The 14766-nt window shown below is 40.4% G+C and overlaps 1 pseudogene; it reads right to left on the bottom strand.

The window, feature by feature from the left end:
* Positions 1-435: 435 nt before the first annotated feature.
* LOC111953109 (caveolin-1-like) lies at positions 436-14545 on the bottom strand (annotated as a pseudogene).
* Between the last annotated feature and the right edge of the window lie 221 nt (positions 14546-14766).

Genomic DNA, 14766 nt, shown 5'->3' on the forward strand with positions numbered 1-14766 from the left:
GCAGAAACAAGGGCAGGTTCAGTGTTTCAGACTAGGAGTCATGGCAGGCATAGCGGGGTGGAGGGTGTGTGAGGGGGTCAGGTGGGGGTAGTGGGACTGAGAGAGGGGTGTTGAGAGGGTTTTGGCTCTAGGATTTTGTGCTGTGTCAGGTGGGATTTGTCAACTCTCTCCAAACAACGCAATGGGACAGGCACAGGCACAGGGATATCCCTTCCCCGCACCCATAGCATTACCCTCCCAAAAATAGTAACACAAACCCAGCAGAGAACACCAACATCCATCATATGASAGTATCAATCAATTAACTAACTAATCAATCAATCAATAATTCAATCAATCATACCCTTCATTCAACAAGCTATAATCAGAGAGATGGTAGAGTCGAGCACGAGCGATGTGGTCGATTATGTTAGGAATAATGGAGTGGTGGGGGGGGGGCGGCTAGCGTGTGGTGCCCTGCAATGATAAACACTAACAAAAACAAAATAAAAAACAAAGACCCCAAGGAATGACTTGACATAATCATGTGCCCCTGTTGGTTAAACAGCACTGGAGAGAAACGATAGTCGTCGAGGAGACGGAGAAAAGAGGCGGGCAAGGTACTCTCTGTGTCTCCGCCCCCTCACCGACAACATCCCGCCCCACAGCTCTAGAAATGTCTCACCTCTTCTTTTATCAAAAAAGGTTGCTCCTCTCTTTCTTTCAGTTTCTTCAGGTGTCTTCTCTCCCTTTAAAATCTGTTATGGTTTCCAGCCCTCACCTCATTCCCACCATCCTCCCCTCATCCTCCATTCATTTTTCTCTTCTTCCCCTCTTTCTACACCCCCTTGGTGTGCTGATGCGGACGCTGCTGAAGCACTTGCCCATGGCTTCAAACAGGGATCGCAGAAGGTGTGGATGCAGATGGAGTAAACACGGCTGACACAGTGGATCTCGATCAGATAGCTCTTGATGCACGCACCACCGCCCAGATGTGGGTGAAGGACAGGATGGCGGAAGAAGATGCCCAGACCAGCGCCACGGGATGCCCACCAGGCGGTAAGGAGACGGTAGCACCAGTACTTGTCACCTGAAGGTGGTGAAGCTAGCCTTCCACACGCCGTCGAAGCTGATGTCCCTGAGCTCCGCGGATCACATCCTCGAACTCCACCTGACGGGAGAAGAAGAGAACCACCGAATCAATAACGGTTCATTAGACACTCACTGTCAAAGCAACTAACATAGATAAAGAATATAACCTATTTCTAAAAATGTGCAGAAAAGAATTACACAGAGATTTATGACTCTCATAGTGACTGGTATGGGAGGTCAAACCAGGTCAACCCCCCCCCCCCCCCCCCACAACAAACATTTTTTGTGATGCCCTCCTCACCCTCTGTACTTTCTCTACCCTCCTAAACCATCTTTTCACAATTCCTGACAGACAGAGCTGATACAAAAGACAGAGCCACAGTGCCAGAATTGTCTGAGTCAGAGGGCAAATAAGCAGCACCATATTCCCAAGATGGTGCAACACTAACGAATTTCTCAAAGCAGGAAAATAATAACAGGAAATGTGAATTACAAATCATGGTCATTTTTATAGGGGTCGATACTTTTTTTGTTAGGTCACATCAAATCAGGAAATTTCCTGCAACAACAGGGTGATCAAATGAAGATCCTACTTTTTTACATGAAGACTAGTCAAGAGTAGCCGTTTGGGCCCCAGGTAAACCATGAAAGGTATTTATTTTCAGTGTAAAAAGACTTCTCAGGTGATCGACGGGTTTGCTACGTGCCTCCCAAGTACCCATGACCACATAGGCATTTTAGTGCAGACTGTGAAGTGGAAAAACACACGCATGCTAGGACACTTGCTCTCTCTCGCTACCTCACTACCTCTCTTTCCCTTTCACTCTCCCATTCGCTACCAGGCCCACGATAGAGCAAATATTTATTTTACAGTTACTTAATTGCGTGTGTGTTTTGTCTGCGAGAGACGTGTTGCTGTCAGAGGGTTTAACAACACCTGTATCTAGTGCAGAGTAAAAGTGCATTTTTTWATATCAAATTGAAGGTTTTATTCAGAAGACATTCCTACCAGCTCTTWCTGTGTACACAAAGGGGTTCCTAAACTGAACATGCTAAACTTATAGCATAAAATAAAAGTTGATGGTACAGCCCTGTAATATAAATCATATTATTATTTTAAGCCACAAAACCCAGCAACGTCCATTTAATTTTCCAGAGGCGTACATCTTGAGTACAGTACTGTATGTACCCTTACAAAAAAAGGGAAATTTGCAGTTTCACATGTGAAATGGTTGTTTTCAAAAAGGTTACTTAGACTACCTGAGTATGATAATTCAAGTGTGTTAAAAATGATGTATTATTTATGAGCCATCCACTCCATTATTATGGTGTTGCATTGATATATATGCATACTTAGCGCTACCACTAGGTGGAGGCATTCAGAGTGTTACTGCTGCAGACGCGTGCCTCTCGTCTTTGTATGTCGCTCRGTGACTGTTGGAAGAAGCCCATTGAAAAGAACAGAGAAGCTAGCTCTCTATGTCTCCTTAATTTTATATTTTTCCCCCAGGTTGTACGCATGGTTACGTTTTCAAAATCTAGAGATAACAATTGAACAAAACTGTTTTGTTCTTGGGTTATTTTGATGTATAATTTAATTGTTTTGACTGAGTGAAAAACAAGTGAGAATTTCCCATTTACATGACTGTATCCAAGCTAAGTATACAAGTCAATGAGAACAAGATGGCGTTTTGGAAGATTAAAAAAAAATTATGTTATAAATGTTTTGGCTATTAAATAGTTTTATTTTTACAAACGACGCCTTATATTGAGGGTATTTACATGTAGATATGAACCACACTAATGTTATATATTTTAGAAGGTTATTTTTTATGAAATTTGTATCTAATGTTCGCATGACAATTGCTAATCACTAGCTAGCTTAATGATAGGCGATAGCTAGCCTTCCATTTTGTCCTAGCTAGCTATTTTTAGTTTCTGTTATTGTTAGCTGTCTATTGGTTTTTGTTACATTTAATACACAGGTCCCCCCCAAAAAGTGTTTTAATGTATTTGAAAATATGTAAATGTCTTTGCTATTGGAATGAATGTAAACAGATACTTTCCTACAAAGAGATTATTTTGAATTACAGCTGTCAGAGTTAGTCAGTTAACTTTTAGTAAATTTAGTGCACACTTTTTTTTATCGTGATTATTTGCATTGTTTGAAAGGGTTTGAAATATACTGAAAACATTCCCTATACAACTAGAAACTCAAATGTGATCTCAAGATAAGTTTACATTGAGGTTAATCGCTACGGGATCGGACTGCACTGTTTAATTTACAGTAGCTATTACAGTGAAATAATACAATGCTATTGTTTGAGGAGAGTGCACAATTATGAACTTGAAAATGTATTAATAAAACAATTAGGGACATTTGAGCAGTCTTGATACAACATTTTGAACAGAATGCAATGGTTCATTGGATCAGTCTAAAACGTTGCACATACACTGCTGCCATCTAGTGGCCAAAATCGAAATTGCGCTTGGGCTGGAATAATACATTATGGCCTTTCTCTTACATTTCAAAGATGGTACAAAAAAAAAACGCATGTTTTTTTCTTTGTATTATCTTTTACCAGATCTAATGTGTTTTATTCTCCTACATACATTTCACATTTCCACAAACTTCAAAGTGTTTCCTTTCAAATGGTATCCAGAATATGCATGTCCTTGCTTCAGGTCATGAGCTAAAGGCAGTTACATTTGGGTTGTCGTTTTAGGCGAACATTGAAAAAAAGGTTCGGATCCTTAAAGAAAGTGTGCTTTATCAATTTACCTGATTTTGCTATCCTTTACTTTGGACAAAATCAAGATGACAATATTCTTGTAAGGCTTTTTACATAAAACAAATCTTAAATGACAGCTTAATTTGAGAAAATTCCAAATCTTGTGATTAACTCAATTACATTTTTAGACGTTTGACATTTTTTCACGTGATTTGTTTATACGTGTGTTTATACAGTGCATTCGGAAAATATTCAGATCCCTTGACCTTTTCCATTTTTTTTTTTACATAACAGCCTTATTGTAAAATCGATTAAATAAATACAACTACTCAGCAATCTACACACAATTCCCCATAATGACAAATTAAAAACTGTTTAGAAATTTTAGCAAATAATTATWWAAAAAAAAAACCCTGATACCTTACATAATTACATAAGTATTCAGACCTTTTGCTATGAGACTCGAAATTGAGCTCAGGTGCATCCTGTTTCCATTGATCATCCTTGAGATGTTTCTACATCTTGACTGGAGTCCACCTGTGGAAAATTAAATTAATTGGACATGTTTTGGAAAGGCACACACCTGTCTATATAAGTTGACAGTGCATGTCAGAGCAAAAACCTTTTAGAAGCGTTTGATAGGCTAATTCACATCATTTGAGTCAATTGGAGGTGTACCTTTGAATGTATTTCAAGACCAACCTTCAAACTCAGTGCCTCTTTGCTTGACATCATGGGAAAATCAAAAGAAATCAGCCAAGACCAAAAATGGTAGACCTCCACAAGTCTGGTTCATCCTTTGGAGCAATTTCCAAATGCTTGAAGGTACCACGTTCATCTGTACAAACAATAGTAAGCAAGTATAAACACCATGGGACCATGCAGCCGTCATACCGCTCAGGAAGGAGACACGTTCTGTCTCCTAGAGATGAACGTACTTTGGTGTGAAAAGTGCAAATCAGTCCTAGAACAACAGCAAAGGACCTTGTGAAGATGCTGGAGGAAACAGGTACAAAAGTATATATTTCCACAGTAAAACGAGTCCTATATCAACGTAACCTGAAAGGCCACTCAGCAAGGAAGAAGCCACTGCTTCAAATCCACCATAAAAAAGCCAGACTATGGTTTGCAACTGCACATGGGGACAAAGATCATACTTTTTGGAGAAATGTCTCTGGTCTGATGAAACAAAAATAGAACTGTTTGACCATAATGACCATCGTTATGTTTGGAGGAATAAGGGGGAGGCTTGCAAGCCGAAGAACACCATCCCAACCATGAAGCACGGGGGTGGCAGCATCATGTTGTGGGGATGCTTTGCTGCAGAAGGGACTGGTGCACTTCACCAAATAGATAGCGTCATGAGGTAGGAAAAGTATGTAGATATATTGAAGCAACATCTCAAGACATCAGTCAAGAAGTTAAAGCTTGGTCGCAAATGGGTCTTCCAAATGGACAATGACCCCAAGCACTTCCAAAGTTGTGGCAAAATGGCTTAAGGACAACAAGGTCAAGGTATTGGAGCTGCCATCACAAAGCCCTGACCTCAAACCTATAGAAAATTTGTGGGCAGAACTGAAAAAGCATGTGTGAGCAAGGAGGCCTACAAACCTGACTCAGTTACACCAGCTCTGTCAGGAGGAATGGGCCAAAATTCACCCAACTTATTGTGGGAAGCTTGTGGAAGGCTACCCGAACCGTTTGACCCAAGTTAATCAATTTAACGGCAATGTTACCAAATACTAATTGAGTGTATGTAAACTTCTGACCCACTGGGAATGTGATGAAAGAAATAAAAGCTCAAATAAATCATTCTCTGTACTATTATTCTGACATTTCACATTCTTAAAATTAAGTGGTGATCCTAACTGACCTAAGACAGGGAATGTTTACTAGAATTAAATGTCAGGAATTGTGAAAAACTGAGTTTAAATGTATTTGGCTAATGTGTATGTAAACTTCTGACTTCAACTGTACGTCTCAGTACCRGTCGCCCCTTTAGGGATTGGACATACTGTAAAACAAACTCAACCCATTCTCAGGTTCAACATGTGACCAGTCTGGTTGCTTCAATCTGGAGTGAGAACTGTAATGTATTTTTTTCATTTTGTCCCTAGATTGCAGAATGCCTCAGTCCAGTGTTTCCTGTACTATCGCTAGCCTAGCTACCTTGCCTAGCTCTGTTTCCTCCCACCTAAAAGGGGTTTCATGTGTCTTTAATTCATTTAATTGAATTTGTTGCATAATAAATCATGTTGATTTGGGCCCCTTGTTTGCACCCCGCCTGGAAAATCTAAGGGAATCCCTGCCTCAGCTACTCCATTGAGCCTGAACATATTAATTTCCCACTATAATGTGCCTCCCGCCTCCCAGGATACTGGAGCATTTGGCAGGGAGATGTTAGCTAGCGGCTAATTAGCGAGCCGATCAATGCTGTGATGCCCGTGCGGCGTGGCTGTGGGTGTGGCTGTGGGTGTGTCTACTCTGCCCAGTTTAGCCCCATTGTGGTTTAACAGAAGGCTGCGTGGCTTTGGAGCCACTCCACTGACTGGGCTATATAAAGAACTCAGCTTTACGAGAGGAAAATATATTCACAAGGCAAACTCTGCATGGATGTTGATTCTTTGATGTGTCCAATTGAGTGCAGKTGTTGAAATTCTAACTATAAGATCACTGCTGAAGAAAGTCAACAGTCTACTGGTTCTGCAGTAGGAGAGAGAGTAGTGTGCGTTGTTTGTGTGTGTTGCGTGTGTTTGTGACTGTATGTATGTCTGTATGTATGCGGGTCTGGTGAGTGTGCGTGTCCCTTACAAAAAAAAAACATGTGAAATAGCTGTTTTCACATGTTGAGCTTAACTTTCACACATGAAACRKTATTTTCACATGTATTTAATTTAGAATGACCATGTTAACGTCACCTTTTACTTGAGCAGAATAACATGTTTTCAGCTCACATGTGAATTGCAGTTTCACAAATTTGCGGTTTCACATGTGAAAAACTTTTAAAATCAATCATGTGAAAATCTAATTTGCAYGTTCACGTGTAAGAAAAGTCCATGGTTGGAATAATGTTATTCTCCTCACATGAATTAGGTTCCCTGTTATAATATTTTCATATGATTCTATTTTCATATGACTGAACCCATTGTAATAAAATAGAAAATACTGCACACAAGGCATAAGACTAGTAGGATTGCCCTGGAACTACTCATGGCTGCAAACATCTTGGATTGTTAACTCAAAGAAACGTAGCTACTGAAACTCTTAAAAAAATAAATATGTTTTGACTATTTAACTTGTTTGCCATGTTGCTTCAGATATAAAACAAAACCGTGAATGATGATGAGTACTTTGTCAGTATGCGTTTAAGCTTTTGTTTATTTATATATATTTTTGATTTGATTTATTAGGATCCCCATTAGCCGACGCCAATGGCGACATATAGTCTTACTGGGGTCCGACACATAACGAAAAAGACATTACAGACAAAAGACTTTACAGTTGACATACATTTAAAAACACAAACATGCAGTATGTGTGTGTGGTGCTCAGAGTGTGCAAAGCTGTCATCAAGGCAAAGGGTGGCTACTTGAAGAATCTCAAATATAAAATACATTTTGATTTGTTTAACACTTTTGTGTACTACATGATTCCATATGTGTTATTTCATAGTGTTGATGTCTTCACTATTATTCTACAATGTAGAATATAGTAAAAAAATTAATGAAAAAAAACCAACTCTTGAATGAGTAGGTGTTCTAAAACTTTTGACCGGTAGTGTACATGTCAGTTCTTACACACAACAAGTAGGTCAACTGGGGGAGAGGGTTTGTGCTGTGAGGTTTTGCTTTATTTGTTTTTTGAAACCAGGTTTGTTGTTCACTTGTGCTATATAAGATGGAAGGGAGATCCACGCACTCATGGCTGTGTATAATACTATACTTCCTTGAAGTGGTTCTGGACCTGGGGACTGTGAAAAGACCCTTGGTGGCATGTCTGGTTGGTTAAGTGTGTGTGTGTTAGTGCTGTGTGTAAGTTGACTATGCAAACAATTGTTGGGAACTTCCAACACATYAATGTTTCTTATCTTGTTGTGACATTGTGTATGYGCTTTGTGGGTCGGTAGCTGTAACATTTCTTGTTTGGTCTTAAGTACACGAGCGACTGTTGTACCTCGGTGGAAAAAGGGATCCACCATCCTGATCGTCCCAAGGAGGCGGTCCATCTGGTTCACTGAGATTCCCCTTTGAATTGATTCCCCTTTAGATTGAACACATGTGCAAAGCAAGCTATCTGTGGCCCCAGTCCAGCATCTATCACTTCATTTACTTGGCATTATCTGTGGCGGTTGGGATATTGCTATTGGGCCTCTAGGTTCCACTCTGCTACTGCTCCTAGCAGTACCTGCGCCAGATTTGTGCCTGTGTGACTCTCATAGGGGACTGCGTGTCTGTAGCACCGAACTTCGCATCTCCCACTCCTCTGTGGTGTAGTGAGCAGTCACAGTCACGTAGCTTTCCGTTGCCCTGGAGGTCCACCCGTATGTGGTGAGGGCAACAGAGGATGGCTTGGATAATTAGTCGACAATTTGGATCTTTTCCTCTTCATAAAGATCTGGCACGACCTTCATACTGAAGTGGTGCGCGAGGGGATTTCGTAGCGTGAGGCCATACTCCACAACAGAGTATGGCCTCATGTCTGCAGCGATAAACATCCCAATAGATTTGGTGATGGCTTTAGCCCGGTCTGATTCTGCAGCAACGGGCTGCTTAAATGCCGCCGTGAGAAGTTCTTGTCTCTTGGCTGAGTTGGCTCCCGTCACTGACACACCAGGATGATGACGCTTTAAATGCGTGGCCACGCTCCATGTATTTCCATGATGATACGGATTTCTTGTGGCACAATGCCTACACACGGTAACGGTGTTGTCCACCACCCTTCTTCTGTCATCATATTTGACAGGGAAGCCAAAATGCTCCCGTACATGAGACTTAAATGAAGCGGGAGGCTTTTCCAGTTCTTCAGCTCCTCCGCTAGCCATGGCTGTCACTGCTCTTTTTTCTTCTTTGCTTTTTGCAACGCGAGCATCCAGGATTGATTCAACATGCCACGTTCACGTGAACATTACACACAACTGCTTAAAAAAAAAAATCTAAATCAACCTTCAGGCTTCAGAGTAATTCACAGCATCTGTCTTGTCTTTATCTTTTCACTGCAACTCTCCATAGAGATTTAGGGAATTATTACTTTAAAAAGTAACAGCGGCAGTAAAACTGTATTTCACTCTATGATGGTTAAACTTTTCAATTGATCCACGGTTCACATGCGTGCCGAACCATGGGGGGGGTGTTTCTTACGGATCACGGATCAACTACGGTCCATTACACGACTATTAGCTGTGGTTGCCGATGCGTATATGGTTGAATCATGCTTTGTTTAATGCCAGCGGCAGGTCATTAGTAAAAATAGAAAAGAGTAGAGGGCCTAGAGATCTGCCCTACGGTACACCACACTTTACATGTTTGACATTAGAGAAGCTTCCATTAAAGAAAACCCTCTGAGTTCTATTAGATAGATTGCCATATCATGGATTCAGAGCTGAGGTTGAAAAGCCATCTCAACAACAGGATAGGGTCAATAATATCAAAGGCTGCACTGAAATCTAACAGTACAGTTCCCATCTTCTTATTATCAATTTCTTTCAACCAATCATCAGTCATTTGTGTCAGTGCAGTACGGTACATGTTGAGTTCCCTTCTCTATAAGCATGCTGAAAATCCCTCGGCTCTATGAGATCCCTCACCTATGTGGGTGTTTTCATGTTTTATGAATCAAAGTTCACTACTATCCAAAATGGCACCTTATTCCCTATTTAGTGCACTACTTTTGACCAGGGCCATTGGGAATAGGGTGCCATTTGGGAAGCAGCCTCTGTCTTTGTGGCAGCTGCTGTTCTGTTCCCACCACACACGACAGGTGGTTTTCACTATAGCCTACATCAGCGCTCTTTCAGCCAAGCTTTCTCTCAACAAACTAATCTTTTACATACAGTGCCTTCACAAAATAGTCATACCCCTTGACTTACTGCCTGAATTCATAATGGATTAAATATATTTTTTCTCTCATCCATCTACATACAATACCCCCAAATGACAAAGTGAAAAAAATGTTTTTAGAAATGTTTGCATATTTATTGAAAATTCAATACAGAAATATGTAATTTACATAAGTATTCAAACCCCTGAGTCAAAACTTTGTAGAAGCACATTTGGCAGCGATTACAGCTTCTGGATAAGTCTTTAAGAGCTTTCCACACATGGATTGTGCAACATTTGCCCATTATTCTTTTCAGAATTGTTCAAGCTCTGTCAAATTGGTTGTGGATCATTGCTAGACAATCATTTTCAGGTCTTACCATAGATTTTCAAGTAAATTTTAATCAAAACTGTAACTCGGCCACTCAGGGACATTCACGGTCTTCTTGGTAAGCAACTCCAGTGTAGATTTGGCCTTGTGTTATAGGTTATTGTACTGCTGAAAGGTGAATTAATCTGAGTGTCTGGTGGAAAGCAGACTTAACCAGGTTTTTTTGCCTGTGCTTAGCTCTATTCTGAAAGTTTTTCCCCCCCTGAAAAACTCCACAGTCCTTAATGATTACAATCCTACCCATAACATGATGCTGCCACCACTATGCTTGAAAATATGGAGAGTGGTACTCAGTAATGTGTTGTATTGGATTTGCCCCAAACGTAACACCTATTCAGGACAAAATGTGAAGTGCTTTGACAATTATTTTGCTGTATTACTTTAGTGCCTTGTTCCAAACAGGATGCATATTTTAGAATATTTTATTCTATACAGGCTTCCTTCTTTTAACTCTGTCAATTAGGTTAGTATTGTGGAGTAACTGCAATGTTGTTTATCCATCCTCAGTTCTCCTATCACAGCCCATAAACTCTGTAACTGTTTTAAAGTCACCATTGGCCTCATGGTGAAATCGCTGAGGGGTTTCCTTCCTCTCCGGCAACTGAGTTAGGAAGGACGCCTGTGTCTTTATAGTGACTGGGTGCTTTGATAAACCATCCAAAGTGCAATTAAAAACTTACCCATGCTCAAAGGTATATTCAATGTGTGTTTATGTATTTCTTTTACCCTTCTACCAATAGGTTCCCTTTGCGAGTCATTTGAAAACCTCCCTGGTCTTTGTGGTTTAATCTGTGTTTGAAATTCACTTGCCTACTGAAGGACCTTACAGATTATTGTGTGTGGGATACAGAGATGAGATAGGCATAAAAGAATAATGTTAAATACTGTAATTGCAAACATAGTGAGTCCGTGCAACGTATTATGTAGCTTGTCAAGTAAATTTTTACTCCTGAACTTATTTAGGCTTGCTATAACAAATGGGTTGGATACTTATTGACTCAATACATTTCAGCATTACATTTTTTATTCATTTGTAAACGTTTTGAAAAAGATAATTCCACTTTGATATTATGGGTAGTGTATGTAGGCCAGTGACACAAAATCTCAATGTAATCTATTAAAAATCAGGCTGTAACACCACAAAATGTGGAAAAAGTCAACGGGTGTGAATACTTTCTGAACATAACTTAATGGTGTCATTTTTAAAGGTTTTGAGGATTCATTCATTTTACTTTGAAATGGTGAATTCCCCTGTCATAGCAAGTCAAATTGAGGCATTTCATTTCAAGTTGTCTTCAACGGTAAATATCTGCATTTGTTTGTTTTTATACTGAATTATGTGATATCTTATATATTGTACCTGTACTAGAAAATTGTGTAGATTAATTTGCAAAATTGTATATTTGTGTATTATAGAAGAAAATCTGTGGATTCAAATAAGGAGATTTGTAAGTACACAAAATGGGCACAGTGTGGTTTGTGTCTACTTCGAAAATAATTATTCTCACTCACTAATTTAATAACAGATGCTGTGTAACTATAAAACAAGGACTGTGAGAAATGTTTGGTTCCAACAACAGGATATGAGTAATATTTCCTTTGTTCCAACACCGGAGCAAGGATGTTCCACTCTGTTCTAATGACAGCAGCCGTAGCAACATGGGCCCTAAGATCCTCAAAAAGTTATACAGCTGTACCATTGCGAGCAAGGCACTATAGAGGATGGTGAGTACAGCCCAGTACATCACTGGGGCCGAGCTCCCTGCCACTCAGGACCTCTATACCAAGCAGTGACAAAGGAAGGCCCCAAAAAATTGTCAAAGACTACTGCCACCCAATCCATAGAATTTTCTCTCGTAACAGCAAGGCAAGCAGTGCCAGTACACCATGTCTGGAAACAACAGCACCCTGAACATAATCAACGCCCAAGCCATAAGACTGCTAAATAGCTAATCAAATGTTTTACCTGCATTGACCCATTTTTGCACTAACCCTCTTGCACAGACTCTATGAGCACACACTCACACCCCAACACACACATACACACCTCCACACTCACACTTTCTTGCATTGTATTTCTGTCTGTAATAAAGCCCTTTTGTGGGGAAAAACTCATTCTGATTGACTGGGCCTGGCTCCCCAGTGGGTCGGCCTGGCTCCCATGTGGGTGGGCCTATGCCCTCCCAGGCCCACCAACGGCTGTGCCCCTGCCCAGTCATGTGAAGTGCCTAATTTATTGATTTCAATTGACTGATTTCCTTATATGAACTGTAACTCAAAGTTTTCTATTTTTGTTCAGTAAGCATAGCTACCTCAATTACCTCATTCCCATGCATATCTACTACGTACTGGTGCTCCCTGTATATAGCCATGTTATTTTTACTCGTTATTGTTATTCCCTATTCACTGTGTATTTATTCCTCATGTCGCTATTTATATAATATATTTTTTAATTGTTTTAAGCTTTATCTTTCGCTCTGCATTGTTGGCAAAGGACCCATAAGTAAGCATTTCACTGTTGTTTATGAAGCATGTGACAAATACATTTTATTAAGAATATGCTCTGCTGCTGCTTACAACTTTTACGCACGTGTTGAGCCCCTTCACAAACCATTGTAAACTGGGGTCATTAACCCGAAAAAGCTCAAACTGACGTATAGTATAGGTTACACGTGAGAATGCTATGCGACTCACCACCCACTTCGCATATTTTTTGATAAATGTTTATCCTATTTTTCAATCATTGAGTTTTTTAATTATTATTTTATTCACTTAATTAGGCTACGTTTCTATTGTTGTTGCATTTGTCAAGAGGTGAACCTGCAAGTAAGCATTTTGTTGCATTGTGTACTGCACGTATATCATGTGTATCTGACTACTATCTGACTAACGTGAACTTGAACACACGCAGTAAGCTACTTTGGGTCACCCTTGACAGTTTACTGTGCACATTTGACTGCTTCTACTCCATCGTGCAAGTGACAATTTCCAGTCCTCATATGTATATTATAATGGTAACATGCATAATAATACAAAATCCCATATACGGACTGGTTCGGATTTGAACTCACCTTGACAACGTCGTCGTTTAAGTACTTGGGGTCCCGGTTCACCAGGTCGATCTCTTTCGTGTGGACGTCCTGCATCGTCTTCATCCCGCTCATACTGTCGTTATCCATTTCTTTGTTATTTGGTTTGTATATGTTCCCTTGTTTCCTGATGAACTGCGAGTGCAGAAATCCCTTGTAGTCCGGAGGGAAAGAAGAGAAGCGGGGGATAAATGAGTGGAGAGACGGGTAGAGAGCAGAGGATAGACGGACTGAGCGCACCAGAGTTAGCAGCCTACCCCAGCCTGAGATGGTTTTAAGAGAGAGCACCACACCCCTCTATAGCAGATATCCGTCTCTCGCCGCAAGGGGTCGTCACCAAGAACTCACACAATGCGTGTTAACGATGGTTATTAGGATGCTCTGTACACAGAACGTGTTTCACATAAGGCATCGCAAGCATATTTTCCAATCACGTAACTGTCGTCAAGTTTTACTGGAATGTGCATTTTTCGATTGGCTTAGCTAGTCTAATAGAATTAACATTCTAAAACAAACACACCTTTGACTGACTTTGTGCGCATAATTATCTATGTGGATTAAAACATAAATAATGCTCAGAATGTAAGAAGTGTAGTTTATTTATTTATAGGGGACAATGCACATTAATCAACATCAATAATGCAACATCCATGTAAATGTGCCGGGGTTACGCAAAAGATAATTTGCACCCAACGTCCCAGGGTAGGTAAGGGCAATTACACAGCCACAGTACAAATACTCACTAAAACAATAGAAAATACAAGTGAATAAATAACTGTAAATGTCTCATGTCATTGCTAATGGATAGAGGGGGCTTGCACATTCGCCCAGTAGGAGTGGGAGTAACGTTCACAACTAGGTGCCAAAAAAGATAACTATTGGCAAATAGGCTTTGGAGTTTAAAAGTTTCCCAATTTTCCAAGGGCATTTTCGATAAATGTCAGAATGAGAATGAGCCAGATAAACTTTATTGCTCTCAGATGATGAAATATCTTCTAAAAACGTACAAATGTTTACAAATAATGGACAGCAGTGTCCAGAACAGAACCGAGAACCATACCTCGTCAGTTTCGCCGTCCTTGAGTCCACCAGTCATGCTGTCCCGCGCCTGAAGTGCGAACAGACCAGTGTGTCGTTGAACCAAGACAATATCAGCTTAACAGAGGAAGTAAAGCAATAACAGGAGGCGTGTGGAATATGGTGACGACTTGGAGGGCTCCTCCGGGGATATTACCAAATCCTGTCGCCTTATCTTTACGTTGCGCACATTGGAAGCACAATTAGTTACGCAGCTGGAGAGAACTAAGAGTTAATCTCGGCGCGCATCTGCATGGACTGAATGAATGTGTTTCATATTCGCTGAGCAGTCACCTGTGTACACTGTAAAACATTTCCTGTTGTTTTTAACTTACCATAACGGTACAGTATGTTACTGTACCATATTTTAC

This window comes from Salvelinus sp. IW2-2015, linkage group LG26, assembly GCF_002910315.2.
Source record: "Salvelinus sp. IW2-2015 linkage group LG26, ASM291031v2, whole genome shotgun sequence".
Taxonomy (NCBI): domain Eukaryota; kingdom Metazoa; phylum Chordata; class Actinopteri; order Salmoniformes; family Salmonidae; genus Salvelinus; species Salvelinus sp. IW2-2015.